Raw genomic sequence first — 14,587 nt, forward strand, 5'->3', positions numbered from 1 at the left:
CTATAGCATACATATTCCATATAAATTGAACAATCGGAATCAAGTGCTTGTATGGATAATTCTTTCATTTGACGAGGTATCTTTACGAAATTTGGCACGGATTGTCAGTTAAGACAACAATGTTATCTCCAAAGAAATAATAAAGTTCGGATGACTATAGCATATAGCTGCCATACAAACTGAATAATCGGAATCAAGTGCTTGAATGGAAAACTCTTTCATTTGTCGAGGTATCTTTACGAAATTTGGCACGAATTATTATTTAAAGTTACGATGTAATCTCCGAAGAAATTATTCAGAGCGGATGACTATAGCATATAGATTCCATACAAATTGAACAATCGGAATCAAGTTCTTGTATGGAAAACTCTTTCATTTGACGAGGTATCTTTACGAAATTTGGCACGAATTATTATTTATGGCTACAATGTAATCTCCGGAGAAATTATTCAGAGCGGATGACTATAGCAAATAGATTCCATACAAATTGAACAATCGGAATTAAATGCTTGTATGGAAAACTCTTTAATTTGCGAGGTATCTTTACGAAATTTGGCAAGAATTATTATTTAAGGCTACGATGTAATCTCCGAAGAAATTATTCAGATTGGATGACTATAGCATACAGATTCCATATAAATTGAACAATCGGAATCAAGCGCTTGTATGGATAATTCTTTCATTTGACGAGGTATCTTTACAAAATTTGGCACGGATTGTCAGTTAAGACAACAATGTTATCTCCAAAGAAATAATAAAGTTCGGATGACTATAGCATATAGCTGCCATACAAACTGAATAATTGGAATCAAGTGCTTGTATGAAAAAGTCTTTCATTTGACGAGGTTTCTTCCCGAAATTTGGCACGGATTGTCGGTTAAGGCAAGAATGTAATCTCCAAAGAAATAATAAAGTTCGGATGATTATAGCATATAGCTGCCATACAAACTGAATAATCGGAATCAAGTGATTGTATGGAAAACTCTTTCATTTGACGAGGTATCTTTACGAAATTTGGCACGGATTGTCAGTTAAGGCAAGAATGGAATCTCCGAAGAAATAATAAAGTTCGGATGATTATAGCATATAGCTGCCATACAAACTGAATAATCGGAATCAAGTGATTGTATGGAAAACTCTTTCATTTGACGAGGTATCTTTACGAAATTTGGCAAGAATTATTATTTAAGGCTACGATGTAATCTCCGAAGAAATTATTCAGATCGGATGACTATAGCATATAGATTCCATATAAATTGAACAATCGGAATCAAGTGCTTGTATGGATAATTCTTTCATTTGACGAGGTATCTTTACGAAATTTGGCACGAATTATTATTTAAGGCTACGATGTAATCTCCGGAGAAATTATTCAGAGCGGATGACTATAGCAAATAGATTCCATACAAATTGAACAATCGGAATCAAGTGCTTGTATTAAAAACTCTTTCATTTGACGAGGTATCTTTACGAAATTTGGCAAGAATTATTATTTAAGGCTACGATGTAATCTCCGAAGAAATTATTCAGATCGGATGACTATAGCATATAGATTCCATATAAATTGAACAATCGGAATCAAGTGCTTGTATGGATAATTCTTTCATTTGACGAGGTATCTTTACGAAATTTGGCACGGATTGTCAGTTAAGACAACAATGTAATGTCCAAAGAAATAATAAAGTTCGGATGATTATAGCATATAGCTGCATACAAACTGAATAATCGGAATCAAGTGATTGTATGGAAAACTCTTTCATTTGACGAGGTATCTTTACGAAATTTGGCATGAATTATTATTTAAAGCTACGATGTAATCTCCGAAGAAATTATTCAGAGCGGATGACTATAGCATATAGATTCCATACAAATTGAACAATCGGAATCAAGTTCTTGTATGGAAAACTCTTTCATTTGACGAGGTATCTTTACGAAATTTGGCACGAATTATTATTTAAGGCTACGATGTAATCTCCGGAGAAATTATTCAGAGCGGATGACTATAGCAAATAGATTCCATACAAATTGAACAATCGGAATTAAATGCTTGTATGGAAAACTCTTTAATTTACGAGGTATCTTTACGAAATTTGGCAAGAATTATTATTTAAGGCTACGATGTAATCTCCGAAGAAATTATTCAAATTCGATGACTATAGCATACAGATTCCATATAAATTGAACAATCGGAATCAAGTGCTTGTATGGATAATTCTTTCATTTGACGAGGTATCTTTACGAAATTTGGCACGGATTGTCAGTTAAGACAACAATGTAATGTCCAAAGAAATAATAAAGTTCGGATGATTATAGCATATAGCTGCATATAAATTGAACAATCGGAATCAAGTGCTTGTATGGATAATTCTTTCACTTGACGAGGTATCTTTACGAAATTTGGCACGGATTGTCAGTTAAGACAACAACGTTATCTCCAAAGAAATAATAAAGTTCGGATGACTATAGCATATAGCTGCCATACAAACTGAATAATCGGAATCAAGTGCTTGAATGGAAAACTCTTTCATTTGTCGAGGTATCTTTACGAAATTTGGCATGAATTATTATTTAAAGCTACGATGTAATCTCCGAAGAAATTATTCAAATTCGATGACTATAGCATACAGATTCCATATAAATTGAACAATCGGAATCAAGTGCTTGTATGGATAATTCTTTCATTTGACGAGGTATCTTTACGAAATTTGGCACGGATTGTCAGTTAAGACAACAATGTAATGTCCAAAGAAATAATAAAGTTCGGATGATTATAGCATATAGCTGCATATAAATTGAACAATCGGAATCAAGTGCTTGTATGGATAATTCTTTCACTTGACGAGGTATCTTTACGAAATTTGGCACGGATTGTCAGTTAAGACAACAACGTTATCTCCAAAGAAATAATAAAGTTCGGATGACTATAGCATATAGCTGCCATACAAACTGAATAATCGGAATCAAGTGCTTGAATGGAAAACTCTTTCATTTGTCGAGGTATCTTTACGAAATTTGGCACGAATTATTATTTAAGGCTACGATGTAATCTCCGGAGAAATTATTCAGAGCGGATGACTATAGCAAATAGATTCCATACAAATTGAACAATCGGAATTAAATGCTTGTATGGATAATTCTTTCATTTGACGAGGTATCTTTACGAAATTTGGCACGGATTGTCAGTTAAGACAACAATGTAATGTCCAAAGAAATAATAAAGTTCGGATGATTATAGCATATAGCTGCATACAAACTGAACAATCGGAATCAAGTTCTTGTATGGAAAACTCTTTCATTTGACGAGGTATCTTTACGAAATTTGGCACGAATTATTATTTAAAGCTACGATGTAATCTCCGAAGAAATTATTCAGAGCGGATGACTAAAGCATATAGATTCCATACAAATTGAACAATCGGAATCAAGTTCTTGTATGGAAAACTCTTTCATTTGACGAGGTATCCTTACGAAATTTGGCACGAATTATTATTTAAGGCTACGATCTAATCTCCAGAGAAATTATTCAGAGCGGATGACTATAGCAAATAGATTCCATACAAATTGAACAATCGGAATTAAATGATTGTATGGAAAACTCTTTAATTTACGAGGTATCTTTACGAAATTTGGCAAAATTTATTATTTAAGGCTACGATGTAATCTCCGAAGAAATTATTTAGATTGGATGACTATAGCATACAGATTCCATATAAATTGAACAATCGGAATCAAGTGCTTGTATGGATAATTCTTTCATTTGACGAGGTTTCTTCACGAAATTTGGCACGGATTGTCAGTTAAGGCAAGAATGTAATCTCCGAAGAAATAATAAAGTTCGGATGATTATACAATATAGCTGCCATACAAACTGAATAATCGGAATCAAGTGATTGTATGGAAAACTCTTTCATTTGACGAGGTATCTTTACGAAATTTGGCATGAATTATTATTTAAAGCTACGATGTAATCTCCGAAGAAATTATTCAGAGCGGATGACTAAAGCATATAGATTCCATACAAATTGAACAATCGGAATCAAGTTCTTGTATGGAAAACTCTTTCATTTGACGAGGTATCCTTACGAAATTTGGCACGAATTATTATTTAAGGCTACGATCTAATCTCCAGAGAAATTATTCAGAGCGGATGACTATAGCAAATAGATTCCATACAAATTGAACAATCGGAATTAAATGCTTGTATGGAAAACTCTTTAATTTACGAGGTATCTTTACGAAATTTGGCAAGAATTATTATTTAAGGCTACGATGTAATCTCCGAAGAAATTATTCAGATTGGATGACTATAGCATACAGATTCCATATAAATTAAACAATCGGAATCAAGTGCTTGTATGGATAATTCTTTCATTTGACGAGGTATCTTTACGAAATTTGGCACGGATTGTCAGTTAAGGCAAGAATGTAATCTCCGAAGAAATAATAAAGTTCGGATCATTATAGCATATAGCTGCCATACAAACTGAATAATCGGAATCAAGTGATTGTATGGAAAATTCTTTCATTTGACGAGGTATCTTTACGAAATTTGGCACGAATTATTATTTAAGGCTACGATGTAATCTCCGAAGAAATTATTTAGAGCGGATGACTATAGCATATAGATTCCATACAAATTGAACAATCGGAATTAAATGCTTGTATGGAAAACTCTTTCATTTGACGAGGTATCTTTACGAAATTTGGCTCGAATTATTATTCAAGGCTACGATGTAATCTCCGAAGAAATTATTCAGAGCGGATGACTATAGCATATAGATTCCATACAAATTGAACAATCGGAATCAAGTTCTTGTATGGAAAACTCTTTCATTTGGCGAGGTATCTTTACGAAGTTTGGCACGAATTATAACTTAAGGCTACGATGTAATCTCCGAAGAAATCATTCAGAGCGGATGACTATAGCATATAGATTCCATACAAATTGAACAATCGGAATCAAGTTCTTGTATGGAAAACTCTTTCATTTGACGAGGTATCTTTACGAAGTTTGGCACGAATTATAACTTAAGGCTACGATGTAATCTCCGAAGAAATCATTCAGAGCGGATGACTATAGCATACAGATTCCATATAAATTGAACAATCGGAATCAAGTGCTTGTATGGATAATTCTTTCATTTGACGAGGTATCTTCCCGAAATTTGGCACGGATTGTCGGTTAAGGCAAGAATGTAATCTCCAAAGAAATAATAAAGTTCGGATGATTATAGCATATAGATTCCATACAAATTGAACAATCGGAATCAAGTTCTTGTATGGAAAACTCTTTCATTTGACGAGGTATCTTTACGAAATTTGGCACGGATTGTCAGTTAAGACAACAATGTTATCTCCAAAGAAATAATAAAGTTCGGATGACTATAGCATATAGATTCCATACAAATTGAACAATCGGAATCAAGTTCTTGTATGGAAAACTCTTTCATTTGGCGAGGTATCTTTACGAAGTTTGGCACGAATTATAACTTAAGGCTACGATGTAATCTCCGAAGAAATCATTCAGAGCGGATGACTATAGCATATAGATTCCATACAAATTGAACAATCGGAACCAAGTTCTTGTATAGAAAACTCTTTCATGTGACTAGGTATCTTTACGAAATTTGGCGCGAATTTTTATTTAAGGCTACGATGTAATCTCCGAAGAAATTATTCAGAGCGGATGACTATAGCATATAGATTCCATACAAATTGAACAATCGGAATCAAGTGCTTGTATTAAAAACTCTTTCATTTGACGAGGTATCTTTACGAAATTTGGCAAGAATTATTATTTAAGGCTACGATGTAATCTCCGAAGAAATTATTCAGATCGGATGACTATAGCATATAGATTCCATATAAATTGAACAATCGGAATCAAGTGCTTGTATGGATAATTCTTTCATTTGACGAGGTATCTTTACGAAATTTGGCACGGATTGTCAGTTAAGACAACAATGTAATGTCCAAAGAAATAATAAAGTTCGGATGATTATAGCATATAGCTGCATACAAACTGAATAATCGGAATCAAGTGATTGTATGGAAAACTCTTTCATTTGACGAGGTATCTTTACGAAATTTGGCATGAATTATTATTTAAAGCTACGATGTAATCTCCGAAGAAATTATTCAGAGCGGATGACTATAGCATATAGATTCCATACAAATTGAACAATCGGAATCAAGTTCTTGTATGGAAAACTCTTTCATTTGACGAGGTATCTTTACGAAATTTGGCACGAATTATTATTTAAGGCTACGATGTAATCTCCGGAGAAATTATTCAGAGCGGATGACTATAGCAAATAGATTCCATACAAATTGAACAATCGGAATTAAATGCTTGTATGGAAAACTCTTTAATTTACGAGGTATCTTTACGAAATTTGGCAAGAATTATTATTTAAGGCTACGATGTAATCTCCGAAGAAATTATTCAGATTGGATGACTATAGCATACAGATTCCATATAAATTAAACAATCGGAATCAAGTGCTTGTATGGATAATTCTTTCATTTGACGAGGTATCTTTACGAAATTTGGCACGGATTGTCAGTTAAGGCAAGAATGTAATCTCCGAAGAAATAATAAAGTTCGGATCATTATAGCATATAGCTGCCATACAAACTGAATAATCGGAATCAAGTGATTGTATGGAAAATTCTTTCATTTGACGAGGTATCTTTACGAAATTTGGCACGAATTATTATTTAAGGCTACGATGTAATCTCCGAAGAAATTATTTAGAGCGGATGACTATAGCATATAGATTCCATACAAATTGAACAATCGGAATTAAATGCTTGTATGGAAAACTCTTTCATTTGACGAGGTATCTTTACGAAATTTGGCTCGAATTATTATTCAAGGCTACGATGTAATCTCCGAAGAAATTATTCAGAGCGGATGACTATAGCATATAGATTCCATACAAATTGAACAATCGGAATCAAGTTCTTGTATGGAAAACTCTTTCATTTGGCGAGGTATCTTTACGAAGTTTGGCACGAATTATAACTTAAGGCTACGATGTAATCTCCGAAGAAATCATTCAGAGCGGATGACTATAGCATATAGATTCCATACAAATTGAACAATCGGAATCAAGTTCTTGTATGGAAAACTCTTTCATTTGACGAGGTATCTTTACGAAGTTTGGCACGAATTATAACTTAAGGCTACGATGTAATCTCCGAAGAAATCATTCAGAGCGGATGACTATAGCATATAGATTCCATACAAATTGAACAATCGGAATCAAGTTCTTGTATGGAAAACTCTTTCATTTGACGAGGTATCTTTACGAAGTTTGGCACGAATTATAACTTAAGGCTACGATGTAATCTCCGAAGAAATCATTCAGAGCGGATGACTATAGCATACAGATTCCATATAAATTGAACAATCGGAATCAAGTTCTTGTATGGAAAACTCTTTCATTTGGCGAGGTATCTTTACGAAGTTTGGCACGAATTATAACTTAAGGCTACGATGTAATCTCCGAAGAAATCATTCAGAGCGGATGACTATAGCATATAGATTCCATACAAATTGAACAATCGGAATCAAGTGCTTGTATGGATAATTCTTTCATTTGACGAGGTATCTTTACGAAATTTGGCACGGATTGTCAGTTAAGACAACAATGTTATCTCCAAAGAAATAATAAAGTTCGGATGACTATAGCATATAGATTCCATACAAATTGAACAATCGGAATCAAGTTCTTGTATGGAAAACTCTTTCATTTGGCGAGGTATCTTTACGAAGTTTGGCACGAATTATAACTTAAGGCTACGATGTAATCTCCGAAGAAATCATTCAGAGCGGATGACTATAGCATATAGATTCCATACAAATTGAACAATCGGAATCAAGTTCTTGTATGGAAAACTCTTTCATTTGACGAGGTATCTTTACGAAGTTTGGCACGAATTATAACTTAAGGCTACGATGTAATCTCCGAAGAAATCATTCAGAGCGGATGACTATAGCATACAGATTCCATATAAATTGAACAATCGGAATCAAGTGCTTGTATGGATAATTCTTTCATTTGACGAGGTATCTTCCCGAAATTTGGCACGGATTGTCGGTTAAGGCAAGAATGTAATCTCCAAAGAAATAATAAAGTTCGGATGATTATAGCATATAGATTCCATACAAATTGAACAATCGGAATCAAGTTCTTGTATGGAAAACTCTTTCATTTGACGAGGTATCTTTACGAAATTTGGCACGGATTGTCAGTTAAGACAACAATGTTATCTCCAAAGAAATAATAAAGTTCGGATGACTATAGCATATAGATTCCATACAAATTGAACAATCGGAATCAAGTTCTTGTATGGAAAACTCTTTCATTTGGCGAGGTATCTTTACGAAGTTTGGCACGAATTATAACTTAAGGCTACGATGTAATCTCCGAAGAAATCATTCAGAGCGGATGACTATAGCATATAGATTCCATACAAATTGAACAATCGGAACCAAGTTCTTGTATAGAAAACTCTTTCATGTGACTAGGTATCTTTACGAAATTTGGCGCGAATTTTTATTTAAGGCTACGATGTAATCTCCGAAGAAATTATTCAGAGCGGATGACTATAGCATATAGATTCCATACAAATTGAACAATCGGAATCAAGTGCTTGTATTAAAAACTCTTTCATTTGACGAGGTATCTTTACGAAATTTGGCAAGAATTATTATTTAAGGCTACGATGTAATCTCCGAAGAAATTATTCAGATCGGATGACTATAGCATATAGATTCCATATAAATTGAACAATCGGAATCAAGTGCTTGTATGGATAATTCTTTCATTTGACGAGGTATCTTTACGAAATTTGGCACGGATTGTCAGTTAAGACAACAATGTAATGTCCAAAGAAATAATAAAGTTCGGATGATTATAGCATATAGCTGCATACAAACTGAATAATCGGAATCAAGTGATTGTATGGAAAACTCTTTCATTTGACGAGGTATCTTTACGAAATTTGGCATGAATTATTATTTAAAGCTACGATGTAATCTCCGAAGAAATTATTCAGAGCGGATGACTATAGCATATAGATTCCATACAAATTGAACAATCGGAATCAAGTTCTTGTATGGAAAACTCTTTCATTTGACGAGGTATCTTTACGAAATTTGGCACGAATTATTATTTAAGGCTACGATGTAATCTCCGGAGAAATTATTCAGAGCGGATGACTATAGCAAATAGATTCCATACAAATTGAACAATCGGAATTAAATGCTTGTATGGAAAACTCTTTAATTTACGAGGTATCTTTACGAAATTTGGCAAGAATTATTATTTAAGGCTACGATGTAATCTCCGAAGAAATTATTCAAATTCGATGACTATAGCATACAGATTCCATATAAATTGAACAATCGGAATCAAGTGCTTGTATGGATAATTCTTTCATTTGACGAGGTATCTTTACGAAATTTGGCACGGATTGTCAGTTAAGACAACAATGTAATGTCCAAAGAAATAATAAAGTTCGGATGATTATAGCATATAGCTGCATATAAATTGAACAATCGGAATCAAGTGCTTGTATGGATAATTCTTTCACTTGACGAGGTATCTTTACGAAATTTGGCACGGATTGTCAGTTAAGACAACAACGTTATCTCCAAAGAAATAATAAAGTTCGGATGACTATAGCATATAGCTGCCATACAAACTGAATAATCGGAATCAAGTGCTTGAATGGAAAACTCTTTCATTTGTCGAGGTATCTTTACGAAATTTGGCATGAATTATTATTTAAAGCTACGATGTAATCTCCGAAGAAATTATTCAAATTCGATGACTATAGCATACAGATTCCATATATAAATTGAACAATCGGAATCAAGTGCTTGTATGGATAATTCTTTCATTTGACGAGGTATCTTTACGAAATTTGGCACGGATTGTCAGTTAAGACAACAATGTAATGTCCAAAGAAATAATAAAGTTCGGATGATTATAGCATATAGCTGCATATAAATTGAACAATCGGAATCAAGTGCTTGTATGGATAATTCTTTCACTTGACGAGGTATCTTTACGAAATTTGGCACGGATTGTCAGTTAAGACAACAACGTTATCTCCAAAGAAATAATAAAGTTCGGATGACTATAGCATATAGCTGCCATACAAACTGAATAATCGGAATCAAGTGCTTGAATGGAAAACTCTTTCATTTGTCGAGGTATCTTTACGAAATTTGGCACGAATTATTATTTAAGGCTACGATGTAATCTCCGGAGAAATTATTCAGAGCGGATGACTATAGCAAATAGATTCCATACAAATTGAACAATCGGAATTAAATGCTTGTATGGAAAACTCTTTAATTTACGAGGTATCTTTACGAAATTTGGCAAGAATTATTATTTAAGGCTACGATGTAATCTCCGAAGAAATTATTCAAATTCGATGACTATAGCATACAGATTCCATATAAATTGAACAATCGGAATCAAGTGCTTGTATGGATAATTCTTTCATTTGACGAGGTATCTTTACGAAATTTGGCACGGATTGTCAGTTAAGACAACAATGTTATCTCCAAAGAAATAATAAAGTTCGGATGACTATAGCATATAGCTGCCATACAAACTGAATAATCGGAATCAAGTGCTTGAATGGAAAACTCTTTCATTTGTCGAGGTATCTTTACGAAATTTGGCATGAATTATTATTTAAAGCTACGATGTAATCTCCGAAGAAATTATTCAGAGCGGATGACTATAGCATATAGATTCCATACAAATTGAACAATCGGAATCAAGTTCTTGTATGGAAAACTCTTTCATTTGACGAGGTATCTTTACGAAATTTGGCACGAATTATTATTTAAGGCTACGATGTAATCTCCGGAGAAATTATTCAGAGCGGATGACTATAGCAAATAGATTCCATACAAATTGAACAATCGGAATTAAATGCTTGTATGGAAAACTCTTTAATTTACGAGGTATCTTTACGAAATTTGGCACGAATTATTATTTAAGGCTACGATGTAATCTCCGGAGAAATTATTCAGAGCGGATGACTATAGCAAATAGATTCCATACAAATTGAACAATCGGAATTAAATGCTTGTATGGAAAACTCTTTAATTTACGAGGTATCTTTACGAAATTTGGCAAGAATTATTATTTAAGGCTACGATGTAATCTCCGAAGAAATTATTCAAATTCGATGACTATAGCATACAGATTCCATATAAATTGAACAATCGGAATCAAGTGCTTGTATGGATAATTCTTTCATTTGACGAGGTATCTTTACGAAATTTGGCACGGATTGTCAGTTAAGACAACAATGTTATCTCCAAAGAAATAATAAAGTTCGGATGACTATAGCATATAGCTGCCATACAAACTGAATAATCGGAATCAAGTGCTTGAATGGAAAACTCTTTCATTTGTCGAGGTATCTTTACGAAATTTGGCACGAATTATTATTTAAGGCTACGATGTAATCTCCGGAGAAATTATTCAGAGCGGATGACTATAGCAAATAGATTCCATACAAATTGAACAATCGGAATTAAATGCTTGTATGGAAAACTCTTTAATTTACGAGGTATCTTTACGAAATTTGGCACGAATTATTATTTAAGGCTACGATGTAATCTCCGGAGAAATTATTCAGAGCGGATGACTATAGCAAATAGATTCCATACAAATTGAACAATCGGAATTAAATGCTTGTATGGAAAACTCTTTAATTTACGAGGTATCTTTACGAAATTTGGCAAGAATTATTATTTAAGGCTACGATGTAATCTCCGAAGAAATTATTCAAATTCGATGACTATAGCATACAGATTCCATATAAATTGAACAATCGGAATCAAGTGCTTGTATGGATAATTCTTTCATTTGACGAGGTATCTTTACGAAATTTGGCACGGATTGTCAGTTAAGACAAGAATGTTATCTCCAAAGAAATAATAAAGTTCGGATGACTATAGCATATAGCTGCCATACAAACTGAATAATTGGAATCAAGTGCTTGTATGAAAAACTCTTTCATTTGACGAGGTTTCTTCCCGAAATTTGGCACGGATTGTCAGTTAAGGCAAGAATGTAATCTCCAAAGAAATAATAAAGTTCGGATGATTATAGCATATAGCTGCCATACAAACTGAATAATCGGAATCAAGTGATTGTATGGAAAACTCTTTCATTTGACGAGGTATCTTTACGAAATTTGGCACGGATTGTCAGTTAAGGCAAGAATGTAATCTCCGAAGAAATAATAAAGTTCGGATGATTATAGCATATAGCTGCCATACAAACTGAATAATCGGAATCAAGTGATTGTATGGAAAACTCTTTCATTTGACGAGGTATCTTTACGAAATTTGGCATGAATTATTATTTAAAGCTACGATGTAATCTCCGAAGAAATTATTCAGAGCGGATGACTATAGCATATAGATTCCATACAAATTGAACAATCGGAATCAAGTTCTTGTATGGAAAACTCTTTCATTTGACGAGGTATCTTTACGAAATTTGGCACGAATTATTATTTAAGGCTACGATGTAATCTCCGGAGAAATTATTCAGAGCGGATGACTATAGCAAATAGATTCCATACAAATTGGACAATCGGAATTAAATGCTTGTATGGAAAACTCTTTAATTTACGAGGTATCTTTACGAAATTTGGCAAGAATTATTATTTAAGGCTACGATGTAATCTCCGAAGAAATTATTCAGATTGGATGACTATAGCATACAGATTCCATATAAATTGAACAATCGGAATCAAGTGCTTGTATGGATAATTCTTTCATTTGACGAGGTATCTTTACGAAATTTGGCAAGAATTATTATTTAAGGCTACGATGTAATCTCCGAAGAAATTATTCAGAGCGGATGACTATAGCATATAGATTCCATACAAATTGAACAATCGGAATCAAGTTCTTGTATGGAAAACTCTTTCATTTGACGAGGTATCTTTACGAAATTTGGCACGAATTATTATTTATGGCTACAATGTAATATCCGGAGAAATTATTCAGAGCGGATGACTATAGCAAATAGATTCCATACAAATTGAACAATCGGAATTAAATGCTTGTATGGAAAACTCTTTAATTTACGAGGTATCTTTACGAAATTTGGCAAGAATTATTATTTAAGGCTACGATGTAATCTCCGAAGAAATTATTTAGATTGGATAACTATAGCATACAGATTCCATATAAATTGAACAATCGGAATGCTATATTATCTGCTTGTATGGATAATTCTTTTATTTGACGAGGTATCTTTACGAAATTTGGCACGGATTGTCAGTTAAGACAACAATGTTATCTGCAAAGAAATAATAAAGTTTGGATGATAATATCATATAGTTGCCACACAAACTGAATAATTGGAATCAAGTGCTTGTATGAAAAACTCTTTCATTTGACGAGGTTTCTTCACGAAATTTGGCACGGATTGTCAGTTAAGGCAAGAATGTAATCTCCGAAGAAATAATAAAGTTCGGATGATTATAGCATATAGCTGCCATACAAACTGAATAATCGGAATCAAGTGATTGTATGGAAAACTCTTTCATTTGACGAGGTATCTTTACGAAATTTGGCATGAATTATTATTTAAAGCTACGATGTAATCTCCGAAGAAATTATTCAGAGCGGATGACTAAAGCATATAGATTCCATACAAATTGAACAATCGGAATCAAGTTCTTGTATGGAAAACTCTTTCATTTGACGAGGTATCTTTACGAAATTTGGCACGAATTATTATTTAAGGCTACGATTTAATCTCCGGAAAAATTATTCAGAGCGGATGACTATAGCAAATAGATTCCATACAAATTGAACAATCGGAATTAAATGCTTGTATGGAAAACTCTTTAATTTACGAGGTATCTTTACGAAATTTGGCAAGAATTATTATTTAAGGCTACGATGTAATCTCCGAAGAAATTATTCAGATTGGATGACTATAGCATACAGATTCCATATAAATTGAACAATCGGAATCAAGTGCTTGTATGGATAATTCTTTCATTTGACGAGGTATCTTTACGAAATTTGGCACGGATTGTCAGTTAAGGCAAGAATGTAATCTCCGAAGAAATAATAAAGTTCGGATGATTATAGCATATAGCTGCCATACAAACTGAATAATCGGAATCAAGTGATTGTATGGAAAATTCTTTCATTTGACGAGGTATCTTTACGAAATTTGGCATGAATTATTATTTAAAGCTACGATGTAATCTCCGAAGAAATTATTCAGAGCGGATGACTATAGCATATAGATTCCATACAAATTGAACAATCGGAATCAAGTTCTTGTATGGAAAACTCTTTCATTTGACGAGGTATCTTTACGAAATTTGGCACGAATTATTATTTAAGGCTACGATGTAATCTCCGGGGAAATTATTCAGAGCGGATGACTATAGCAAATAGATTCCATACAAATTGAACAATCGGAATTAAATGCTTGTATGGAAAACTCTTTAATTTACGAGGTATCTTTACGAAATTTGGCAAGAATTATTATTTAAGGCTACGATGTAA

This window comes from Bactrocera oleae, chromosome Y (assembly GCF_042242935.1).
Source record: "Bactrocera oleae isolate idBacOlea1 chromosome Y, idBacOlea1, whole genome shotgun sequence".
NCBI classification, from domain to species: Eukaryota; Metazoa; Arthropoda; class Insecta; order Diptera; family Tephritidae; genus Bactrocera; species Bactrocera oleae.